Raw genomic sequence first — 12,418 nt, forward strand, 5'->3', positions numbered from 1 at the left:
CCTCACAGTTAATCCAGAGAAGATTATAAAAGCAACAAGGACATGCATCTTAATCTTTTTTTGAACAATATCGGGGAAAGGAGCTCATAGATGAAGTTTTCTTAGTACAACTGAAAAGCAGTCTGCTCTGTAGCAGGTTTTGGGCGATTTCCTTAGAAAAGGCTGAGCACATCAGATCTCACAAACTAAGAGTAAATCCTGTCCACCAACATCTGAGCACTGCTGGCATGACAGAGCTGTTATAGCAGGGAAGATTAAGGATTCTGCAGATGGCACTCTTCCCCCTGAATCAACACAGACAATAATGCCCCAGAATAAACTTTCTGAGCTCTTAGCAGTGTCATTTTTTAATGAAACATTAAGAAGAAAAAGAGAGTTCCATCTACTATAACTAAGCATCTGTTGTATTTTACCCTTCATCAAAGAAGAATAAACAACATTTGGATAACACTTAAACTTCCCCTTTGCGAATTCCTTAGCTTATCACCACTGTCCTCTATCATGACCCCTAAGCACCAATTACATAACTGTACCCTGTTCAATAGATATTTCTACTGCTTTCTTTGGGTTTTGCACTCATATGGCTAGATAGACCTCTAGTTGCAGCTAATAGTTACACATCCTAAGGCAGCAGCAAACAAAATTCCATCACCTTTTAAGGACTACTAAATGGCATCCTTGTTAACTGGCTGAGAAGAGCTGCTTCCAGCTATCAGTTGCATCCAACATTCTGAAAGTCACTTCTTGTTTTGCTGTTTCCTGAAGTCTGTCCTAAAGGCTCACTCTAATGTAACTCCTGAAGAGCAATACGGCAGAGGAATAGTTCTGGGAGGAAAAGTAAGAACCTCTACATTGTAAAATTGGAAAATCACCAGATTACATAAGTTATTCACATTCTTACATAAGCTTAAGTAACCAGTTGTTAATAAAAGTGATGTGAAAGTGACACAAAAAGACCATGAAAAAAATACTCCTATCTTCAAACTTGACAGTATATCTGTTTAAATGAGGTAATATTCTTAGATAACTACATCTTTATAAATAGTTCACATGCATAATCTTGACAATACAATCTATGTAGTCCAGGCCACATTACTCAGCTGATCTGTAAAAGAATACACAACATAATGTTTACTCTTGACTTAACCCCATATAATAAAAAGAAGTTTGTAGAGACCATCACTCTATTTCTCTCTTTACCTCTTCACTTTCGTGCCTTTAAAATCAGTTGAAAGCTGTCGGCATTTTGTCAGTAATGAATTATCAGGACAACATAATTTATATATCTATGTCTGAAAGACTAGCATAGTACTTTAATAAATGTAGCAAATCCTTTGCCAACAACTGTCACTTCATTATTACTATTACTTAAAGGAAGATCACTCTTCAGGAGTGAGAAGCAAAACAGATAATACACAGGCACCTCCAAAAATTAATTTATCAAATTCTATTAAAGGTACACAGGACCTCACACCTAAAGCTAAAGAATTGAAAATCAACATTCTTTTTCAGTAGGTCCCTTTCTGACATTTTCTGTATACATATATATATGTACATATATATCCTTATAATCTGTGGGATTTCTTCAAGGACTTCACAGCATCCATAAGGAGCCATGACACACAGTGCTGGTTTTCCAGCCCTATTCCCCGATAAGAAACAAAGTTGCTACAAATTCTGCATTATATTTTGTTTTTTCAGACTCTCCACAGTGGGTTAAGAGGGGAAAAAACACAACTGGGGAGCTCAAAGAAAAGGAAAGGCTTAAATGGTTCTTGTTTCTCAGGGGTTGTAACTGTCTTACACAAGTTGGGGATTTTTTTTCCCCTAGAGATGCTAAGGCAGATCAGTCAAAGCATTCAAGAACAGACAATAGAAAAAAGAAAGGAAAGATGTCACTATACTACTTAAAGCTGTGGATTTGGTTTAGACTGCATATACCAGCCAGTCTGCTTTGTTGTTTTTTTTTTTTTCCCGCTATAATAATTTCTTGAAAGTAATCAATATATTACAGCTGTCAGAGTCAGACATATATGGTCATTTTTATAGAGGTTTGTGAGTCCATGCTGAGGCAGGTGAGGATGGACTGCTTCCCAGACTGCCCTGAGGAAACTTGTATCATTTGGGGCCTTCACGTGTCCATGTGAAGCTTTTACTGCCCACAACACAACCATCTCATACAACTATAAATGCGTGAGCACTGTGTCCATAGCACAAAAATACAAATTCAGAAGTGAAAAATACAGATTAAATAGAGATTTCCTAAAGAATACAAGATTACAGAAAGAACCTCCTGCTTCCTCTACAGAGCTTACACCAAAGAGTTTCTCATTAGAAGGTTTGCATAATAAGCAAATCAATACTCCCCTACTAAACAAGGGAGTGCAATCAAGGTATGAATCATAGAATGGTTTGTGTTTCTTGCATCTTTCCATATTCATCTTTATTGTTGCCACTGTTGGTGGCAATGCCAGAGCAGAGTCACGACTCACAAGTCTGGAAGAGCCTGCACTAGCTTAAGTATTTCAGCTTGCTAAAGTTCACTTTAAATGTTGGCACACCAGTGAGGCAATTAAAAAATACTGATCATAGTCTTTTAAGAACAATCTGCTCATTATTTCCTCAGTAGTTTGGAATAAAAATAAAACAAACAGGGATCTTATACAAAAACTGTCTACAGGATGATAAGCAAAGTACTCCAGATAACTCTTTTGATTCTCTCCAGTAAAATAACAATCTGAGTATGTGCACAGGAACAAAATCAAAACTTCAAGGAAACTCCTGAGCCTTTGTTTCCATCCTTGCTTCTATCATCACAGACATCATCTGAGAATATCAAACAACCTACTAAGGTCTGCTTTTACCATAGCTCTCTTTTCATCTTTGTATCCAGGAGCAGCATGAAGTCATACTCCTCTGAGAATTAGAAACATCTTCTAATTTCAGGCTAAGCTTACTCAGGGTCAGTTTATACCCTTTGGTTTTAGTGCCAACATTGTCTTTAACTAATTCTTATTTCTCCCTGATGTTTATATCCTCAACGTTTTTAAAGGCAACAATCCAAGTTGCATTGTCCTAGGCTAAACAAGGCAAGCTCTCCCCAGTCAATCTCCCCTTTGGTATAACCAGCCCATAGTCAAATTTTGCAGTTCTTGAACAAAAGGGGCAAGAACTACAGTTACAGAATAGTTCTCATCAGTGACTTAATACAATGATATTAATATTTTCTACTGGAAATACCTTTTGTAACATACCCTATATTTGCATTTCCCTTCCTCATAACTACATTCCATTACTGGTTCATACAGAGTCCTACAAAATAGGTGATTTACATGCCTTGTTCTGGCTTTGCAAAAAATAAAATATCCAATATGAAGTATTTCTTCTGTATCTACACTGCATGTACAAGTGTGTAAATGTAGTTCAAGATTCATTCTTGTTATTTTTATCATTACTAAAAAAAAAGATGCAATTCTCTCTGTATATGCAGCACAGTATATGTCCCCACTTTCGTAAGTACTCTATTTTCTCCAACTATGAAACTTTCAATTGTGCAACACCATTTACACTCTGGTCTGGAGTTAAAAGAAAATAATTGGAGCTATCATCTTGAGTACACTGATAAATCGAGTATTACTGGAAGCACAGTTAAGAAATTGCCTGATCAACTAGCAAGAAGTAACTTTAAGACTAAAAGTTTGAAACAAAACCATTTGGAGAGAAAATATAGACTTCTAGTCTACAAGTAAAGTAATTCTGCATGATCAGCAAACCTTCTGCTTTCTTCCTACAGCTAACCAGCAACACTGCTTCCAGTAACTTTCCTCCAGAAGAAAATCCTTCAGCTGTCTAGTAGAATGTATTCTCCTTTAGGAGAACTCCCCTCCAGTTTTGGAAGCATAAGAACAGCCTGTAGGACTTTAGGAGACAAGGGCAAACCCAGGCAAGCAACTTTACATCCAAACATTCAGCTAGCCTAAAATATATATGGTGCTACAAACTGCTCCTCTAACTTGCATGTTCCATGCAGCTCAAGCAGCATTTTGCCAGTAATTCATGAATGTCAACAACAGTATTGCTTGACCTCACAGTGTTTTAAGCAGGAGAAAAAATTAATAGGCTATCAAAGGCCTATTAGTGCATGTCAAGACAAAGCTCTGTGGGTGCCAGGGCCCAGGAGCAGTGGGAGGTCCCCATGGGGGGTGTGCCTCTAGGTCTGGTAGCCAAGGCTCATCCCACTTCCTAGCCCCAGACACTGGGCACCGCCCCAGAGTCAGTCTAAAGCTGGGCTGGGATGTGGGCCACCAGTGAGCATGGCTAGTGGCTGGGCAGAGCAGGGCTGTGGACAGCTGCAGACTGACCCTGCTGCAATGCTGCTGGGGCTGAGGGCCAGGGGTCTGACACAGCGTCCCGGTACGTGGACAGGCTGGAAGGGGAGCCCTAAGGGGCTGTGCAGGGACAGCAATGTCTGCGAGTGCCTGCAAGGTCCTTATGGTGTAGACAGACATGAAAGAATGGATCTGCAGTGTGGGTTTTTCATTAAGCTAAACTCTTCCCGATCTTCTCTTCTTCATAAGGCAGAAGAACTCTTGGTTTTGCAGTGTTGATTTCTCTCTAATTTAGTTTTTCTTTCCCATTTACATGGTTCCTACACAACACTGCCTGTGGAATCACTGAAGGATCATTCACTCTCTCTTAGTGTGGAGTTTCTTTATTCTTTTCATCCATTTCTTCACAGGAGAGAAAGTCCTTCCACCTTATCATCTTTCTACTATGCTCTAATCTTACATTTTAAAGCCTTCCTCACTTATTGTCCTGGAACAGCTTCCTCCAACTTTTGTTTTCCAATCTCTGTTCACTTTCTTTATCTTCCTTTGCTTCCTTTTTTCACCTGCATCTCATCCAAAGAATTTTCCTTTTCTCCAATCTCAACTTTTTCCTACTCTTCTCAGCCTACTCTGCTCCTCAACTCTGTCTCGCCAATAATCTTCTTCATGTTATTTTTCCTCTTTTTTCCTCATACTTTACTATCCACTGACAATATTATGCATTACAATGGTGTCCAAAATTCAGGGACCACAAAGACAGAGGAAAAAGAACTGGTCTTCCAGTTCTTTTATTCCTTATCTGCAGTGGGAGTTAGAGAGAAGGAGAGTGAAAAATAAGCTCCTCAGCTATGATTCTAAATGGATTGGATGAATAAATTTTCTAATGGCTTTTTTTAAGTTCATTCATCTGCACAGTTTTGTATTTTGTTTTGGGATTTTTTGCTGATTATAAAGGACAAGAATCACAACAGAATTTCAGAAAGAAAGTGATCAAATCTCCCTGACAAAAGTTGCAACTAAACAAGGATTTAGAAATTTAAAAGAAGTTACTGCAAATTAAGCAAATGCCAAAGACAGGAACCACAACAAAATACATTCCTTTTTACCATCATTACACTATTTTTACTATGTTATGCCTTCATACATAATCTTCTACCCACGTAGATCCTTGGAATTTACTTCTTCCCCACTCTTAACATTGCAACTAATGAGTAGAGGCCACTGTATAGCTACATACATCTTTGTCATAGTCTTCTCATTTTCCTGAGATACTCAGTAAGTTCTTTCATGCTAGGCATTAATTAATTTAGTTCTCAAACACTATAAATTTTACTAATGATAGATTGATGTTACACTGTTCTCTGGATCTTCTCACTACACTGTCACAGACATCCAGCAGGGGAGGGGGAGTGGAGCTGGGTAGAACAGTCCCTGCAGCAGGGAAAGCTTTGAATAAGGACAAGAACATCCAGCCAAGAGGTTGACTGCTTCTTTCTCCAAAAGTTTTTGCTGCCTTCTTAGAGAATTTAGAACATCCCTCAGTAGGTACCATACAAGCAGCAGCATAAGCACTGTCACAGGCATGACCTGTTTGCTACAGCAGTTACTGCATTCACAGTAGTTGTGAATGCTGAGGGGCTTTAATTCACGCTCCATTTGATTACTGAATGCAAATGTCGCCAAGGGGATACTTATTTCTCCCATTATATTTTAAAGGGACTAATCCAGGGCTCTCTCTTATTCAAGCAGTAATTTCATAATCCTCAAATGACCTCAGAGCTTTACAGCTTCACCTGACACAGTTTTTTCAAGTGCAATAGGACATTACACTAGCCTGTCTTCTCCTAACGTTCCATAGTGAACTTAAAGCAAGTTCTGTCAGGAAGATACAGCAATTCTGATGGCAACTCTTACAAAGATCTTGGAAATAGTTGCATCATTGTAGTCTGCGGGAAGAAAGATCTTAGTGAGTCACATGATCAATGACCAAGGGGTAAACTTCTTATTCTAATTTTTTAATATGAACATCCCTCTCATAAGGGTGACAAACTACAAGTTCTAATTTGCAAAATTAAAGTACAGATGCTATGTAAGTATATTTCTGTTAAAGTCTTCTAACATGTGTACAAAAGGTATGTTATGAAGAATGTTAGTTTTTCAAAGCTATAGAAGCCATGAATGCTGAATTTCCTACTGCTCACTCTGAAGAGCAAAGGAAGTAAAAACATAATGTATTCTGATCAGATTATATTACAGAGAATTTTTAATACAAAGACTCTTCTTGGATTGGACACAATCCACTAAGCCTCCAGAGGTAGGCTCTGTACAAATCTATCTTCTCTCATTTTCCAATGTTTGTTTCCATTTAGCTGTTCTGATCTTCTGAGTGTCAAGACTGTGGCTAAAGTCGAGCAAAGACTAAGAACTCCACACTAAGAACTTCACATTTGTCTGCACACTGGCATCACTCTCTTGATTTCAGCAGAGCTCCTGAATACTGCAATTAAACAGAAGCTGGGGTTTCTAATGAGGGTAGAGAGTTACTGGAAGTATTCTTAAGGGAGACAATCCTGAACTAGCCTGGCAAGAAGCCTTGCCTCTCCCAGCAGGAATGCAGTGAGACAAAAGGTGCTGACAGGACTTGCCTGTCATATAGCTGAAAGGAGAAACATCAATTAATTTAGTCTTATTTCAAAGATGGGTGCAAGGGAGGTATGTCATCATCTAGTGTTTTTGTTTGAAATGGAAAAAAGAGGTAGTTTTGAAAGAAAAAATATTGAAGCAGTCCAAAGAACACACTTCTGGTCAAGCTCTGAGTTTGATTCTCTTTTCAGCTTTAGAGTACTCAGGTCACAGAAGGGCTCTCCCTGCTCAAGAGAACAGTGCTTGCGGTACAATAGCACCAAGAAATAAAAGTCGTGACCGAAGGCAAGTTTTAACCACAAGGCATGTTAAAAAAGGAGAGAGTGAAGATGATGATTCCTCCACCACATTAAGATATTTAAAGACAGCTAAGCTTAAGAAATTTAAAAAGTAAATATATGCCCCATTTATGTGGCAGATACACATGAACCTACCATACGCTGTATAGAATATCAAACAGTTTAGCTGAACAAACACTTTAACTAGTAAGCATAAACTTCTATGACAAGATTTCTCATTCCAGAAATATCACATATCTTACTCAAGTAGATGATCCTGCCTTTTCCAAAAGCAGCGCTGCTTCTAGGACATTCTTAGGCTTCAGACACCCAGTGTATTAAGAATGTCAGAGTAAAATGTTGCTTTCAAGTTACAATGTTCTTGCTTAAATATATTAAGTCAGCACGAAGGGAACAGAAACAGCTAGTTTCATGTTTAATTAATAGAGAGAAGATTCTGGTTTGGGCCTTTCATTTTCACTAGAAATCTTTGATTGTAGTCAGCTGAATGCAAATTCAACGTGTCTGAGTATAATAAAGAAGGACAAGGCCCTCTGGCAGATGAAATTGCCTTAATCAAGATTCTAGTCTAGTAACAGATGCAATTATTAATATATACAATTATGCACTTTCACCAGCAAGGTTTTTAGGCAATACAAAGTTTTTACACTAAAGTAAAGACAGAGAAAATGATTTTAAAACCCACCCCAAACAAACAAACAAAACAACTTCCAGAAAACTTTGAATAATAGTAGAATAATCCATATGAACACAAGTTGCATAGAATAAGCCTTCACAGATACAGATAGAAGAAGTAATTTAAACCTCCATATACCCAGAGAAGGAGAGAGTGTGTTTACTGTCATGACTGCTTTTCCATTTTGAAATGCCTACTAGGACTGAGTAGCTTTTTGACAAAATGGGCCTTTGAATGGGCTGCCCAGGGAGGTGGTGGAGTCACAATCCTTGGAGATGTTCAAGGAAAGACTGGACATGCCACCCAGTGCTGTGATCCAGTTGATATGGGCGTGTTCAGTCATAGGTTGGCCTTGATGATCTCAGAGGTCTTTTGCAACCTAACTGATTCCGTGAAAAAGCTTCACAAAAGATTCCAATAACTTAACATGTCCCATGGCTGCACAAAGGCCACATACTTCCCTCTCTGTTACCACTAATTGTAGCTATTCTTCCATCGGTTTCATACAGGCTCTGCTTTCCATCTCTACTGCCTGTCTGGCCAGAAAACACGACAGTTCCAGGGGATCATGCTGACACAACCATCAACCAAGTCTTCCCATTAAGTTCAATCTATACTTTTCTAATTGAAGAGAAATACAGATCTATCAAGAGAATTATAAAGCGGTGGAATGGCTGCTGCACAGCAGCTGAGAGTGTGCTACCCACCTTGCGTTTACAGAAGCCAAGGTACGTAACACTTGCTAGCCCAGTTGTGTAGCCCAGTGCTTCAGACAACGTTACCTCATGATCATATATATATGTATACACACATACATGCACAAATTCTCACCTGTTCTCACATTACCAGAGGTCTTAGCTGCTGTCTGAGAAAACACTGTTACAAGTGAAATGCTTAGATCAGACAGCAAAAGACAGTGCAAGTACAAGGCACAAGAGTCTCAACTATTCAACCCATGTGTTTCTAACATAGACACCTTCTTCCACTCTTCTATCTCATGCTTACCACCACCAGACAGGTAACAATATATCAAATCTGACACCACCATGACTTCAACGGTTGCAATTCAAAACAAAAGATGCAGTGCATTTATAACATTACAGTAATAAAGTTCTGACATATCACTCACTAAAAAAATGATTGTATATTTGTTGTGAGGACCCAGAATTTTCAATGCACATAGCCCATAAAAATGGGATAAATCAGTGAGATTTTGAAATCAAAATATTACCTATCTGTTTAAAATCAGTCCATAAATATGAAAGAACTGTTCTTAAACTCCACACCTCTTCCCAGTTTCTTACTAAAAGAACTGTAATGAAGGTCTGAATTACTGACTACGTCTGGAAAACAAAACACTCATTCTTGTATGTATTTTAGTGATACATAACTTGTATAAAACCTAGTGATCTTAATCGATGTATATTAGTAACACAATTCTTGTATCACTATGAGATACTTTATGACTTGGAGTAAATTTGAGAATACTTGAATACTGCTTTTGGACCTACTGTAACAGCAACGATGGTCTTTAAAAACAAACAAAACAAATCCCACCAACACATTCAGCAAGACACTTAATCAGAACCTTCCCTGGTATTTCTCATGGCTCATCATAAGTTATTCTGAATCCTAACGCCCTGTTATCTTGACCAAAGTTCAGTTCAGCACTCAGATGGTGTTCCTCTAGAAACAGAGATAAATAGCATGTCTGCTATTTGTGAGCCTGGGAATTCTCTAGAACCACTTACTATTTTTAAACACATTCTTTAAATGGAACATACTGGCATGCTGTAATTTTTTCCCTAAAGAAAGGCAGTATCCAACACATTCTGACTGTCATGAAGTCATGTGAATTGTTTCTTTGTGACAAAGACATCATGAAATATAGCACATACATTGCTAGGTTATACATAGCTCTTGGTGAGAGTCTAGTGAGAATGACTGAACAAATCCAATATAGTGTATACTTGGGGGAAAAACTAATGAGAACTTGAACAGTGAGCTCCTGAAGAGAATTAAAAACAAACAGCATTTGTTCTTGCCTAGAGCTTCTTCATAGGTTTTTAGATAATTGAGTGATTCATAATCTATCTCCTACAGCATGAATACTCAGGTTGTAGGCCCTGCCCATTTGAAGAAGAGTCATTACACTGTAGATTAAACCTAGTAAACTTCTGGAAAAACAAACATTAAAAAAAAGAACTGCATGACTTTGTGCCGAGCTCTGCCAAAGCACAGTGACACGGGCCAATTGGCCAAAGAGAAACAGAAACAGCGGTGGCCGCTGCTGCTGCAGTCCGGTAGCAGGTAGGAGTCACCACAGGCCCAGATTCAGAACACACTTGACAGAGGGCACTCAGTACTTGGCCACAGCATCTGATATTATGCCTAACAGATCTTCCTCAATTCACGCTGCCAAGCAACATCTTCTCTGAGCTCAGCTTTCTCAGCTTTAATTCAGCTCACTCTCATCCGCATGCCAATCTCATCCAACACTCAGCAATTTTACCAACTGATCTGGCTGCACCACAGAGTGTCGTGAGGGCTGCATTCCATCTGCTTCCCAAACTTCTCACCAGCAGAGGCATACACACACTAGAAGTGGGTAGTATGAACACATAAAGATTGACGGAAGGTTTCCAGTACTCTTTGTCACCCATAATAACCAGAACAGGAAGGTAGCAGTGAGGCACTGAATTTGAGGTACTGAATTTGTATTTCACTGAGATTTGCAGCCCTACATATCTACAGAGCTCTATTTAAAGGAAAAACACCAGAAGACATTGTCTTCGCCTCTCTCAAAAGCTATCTTCTAGTTTTGGAGTCCCTTGAAATAGTTTATTACAGCCAAAAAAGAAACATAAAATTTGAACATTTCAAAATGAGTTCCTGGCATTTCCCAGCTTGGCTAAAAAGGTACCTCCTGGTCCCTGTCCCTATCCTCCAGTCCCAACTTCAGCAAATATAAATAAGAAAACATCAGTCTCAGATTACAAGTCTGTCTGACTTAAATATTTTAATCACTGCTAAACTTACACGTGTAAAACCCTGCATTCTGCTTCAAGCTTACCTGCCCATAATTTAACATTTGGTGTCATTCCTAGAGGTGATAAGATTATTTTACTTCTCAAAAGCAGTGTTGCTTGAACACTGAACAACATTTAGTGTTGTCTTGTCTCTGACTGCTATTATCTTTACTGAAACCTGACATAAAGGAGCAAATTCTGCAAATAATCCATAAATAATTTTATGATGGGATTTGAAAAAAATAGCATATTGCTGGAAGGACATAATGCCCAGATAGTGACTTAATAATATTATTTTAGACCTAAGGCTGGATGAAGTAATGCATGACTGAAACTGCATCCATAGTAGTTTTCTAGGCTTTTATGTGTCTTCAGGAGCTAATAGAATCTATCTGGTTTTATCTCTATAATGCCATTTGAACAGATGCAAACTGCAAGAAACAAAAATTTGCAGAACCAGTTGGTTAATAGCTTTATTCTATTAAGACAGAGTAGAGCTCTCATTAGCCTGCAATTGTTTTTTGTTCTGAAAGAAACGAGCAGTATAATTTGGATGTAATCACACTGGAATCATTTCAGCATTTCTCATCTCATTTTTTATCCCTATTGTACAACAGTCATTAAGGGTGTAAATGCATTAACATCTACCTTTCGCAAATCAGCAAGTAGCTCTCTCTCTCAAAACAGAGCTGTCTTTTCATAGAATCATATAGAATCATTATTATTACATCTATTCAAGAAGTGCACCCTGGCTTCAAGCATCTACTTTTAAAGATAACGGGCCTTGAGTACGATTCTAAGTGGGTTTTCTGAATCAAGAACCAAGGCTCTTAAGGAAAGCATCCACTTAAAAAAAAAAATTCCAACCAAGATCACCACACACCCGCAACAGATTTCAACGACAGAAATATCACAATATCTTCTGTAGATCCTTCAGAGGACCACTGGCCTACCCAATTTCTTTTAGAATTCAGTCTCCAAAGTATGACACTAGGAATTTTATCTCAATATCCCATTTCTGAAAAATTTGGTTGACACTTTTAAATTATACAGTGGACCAATATAAGTAGTAAGACCAGAATGCTTTGGACTCCAAAACTACACTTACACAATAAATTAATTCAGATTATTTTCTTTTCTTAGGTGTCATAATTACAAGCTAGTTTGAAGAGCATTTCAATAACTGTTTAATATTATTCTCAGTCTACTAGTTAGCAACATATCAATTATTTCCAAAAAAATCAAGCTGACGTCTTAGGACTATGTATCTAAATAAATGCACTAGCCATGCTGTATAATATTTTTCATATTTTCTTCCAATTTGACCACCTGCAAGAACAATTTCTTTTAAATGATGCACACAAAAAAACCCCACAACCAAATCATAACCAAACTTTCTGAAAGACTGCCTACATTTTATTATATGAATGGAAGGCTACATGG

At 38.1% G+C, this 12,418-nt stretch overlaps 1 protein-coding gene across 2 annotated transcripts in view; it reads right to left on the bottom strand.

Annotated features, from left to right (window-relative positions):
• The window catches only part of RYR2 (ryanodine receptor 2), a 393,600-nt gene that overhangs the window by 346,147 nt on the left and 35,035 nt on the right, over positions 1-12,418 (bottom strand). The gene's annotated exons all lie outside the window — the stretch shown is intronic.

This window comes from Corvus hawaiiensis, chromosome 3, assembly GCF_020740725.1.
Source record: "Corvus hawaiiensis isolate bCorHaw1 chromosome 3, bCorHaw1.pri.cur, whole genome shotgun sequence".
NCBI lineage: Eukaryota > Metazoa > Chordata > Aves > Passeriformes > Corvidae > Corvus > Corvus hawaiiensis.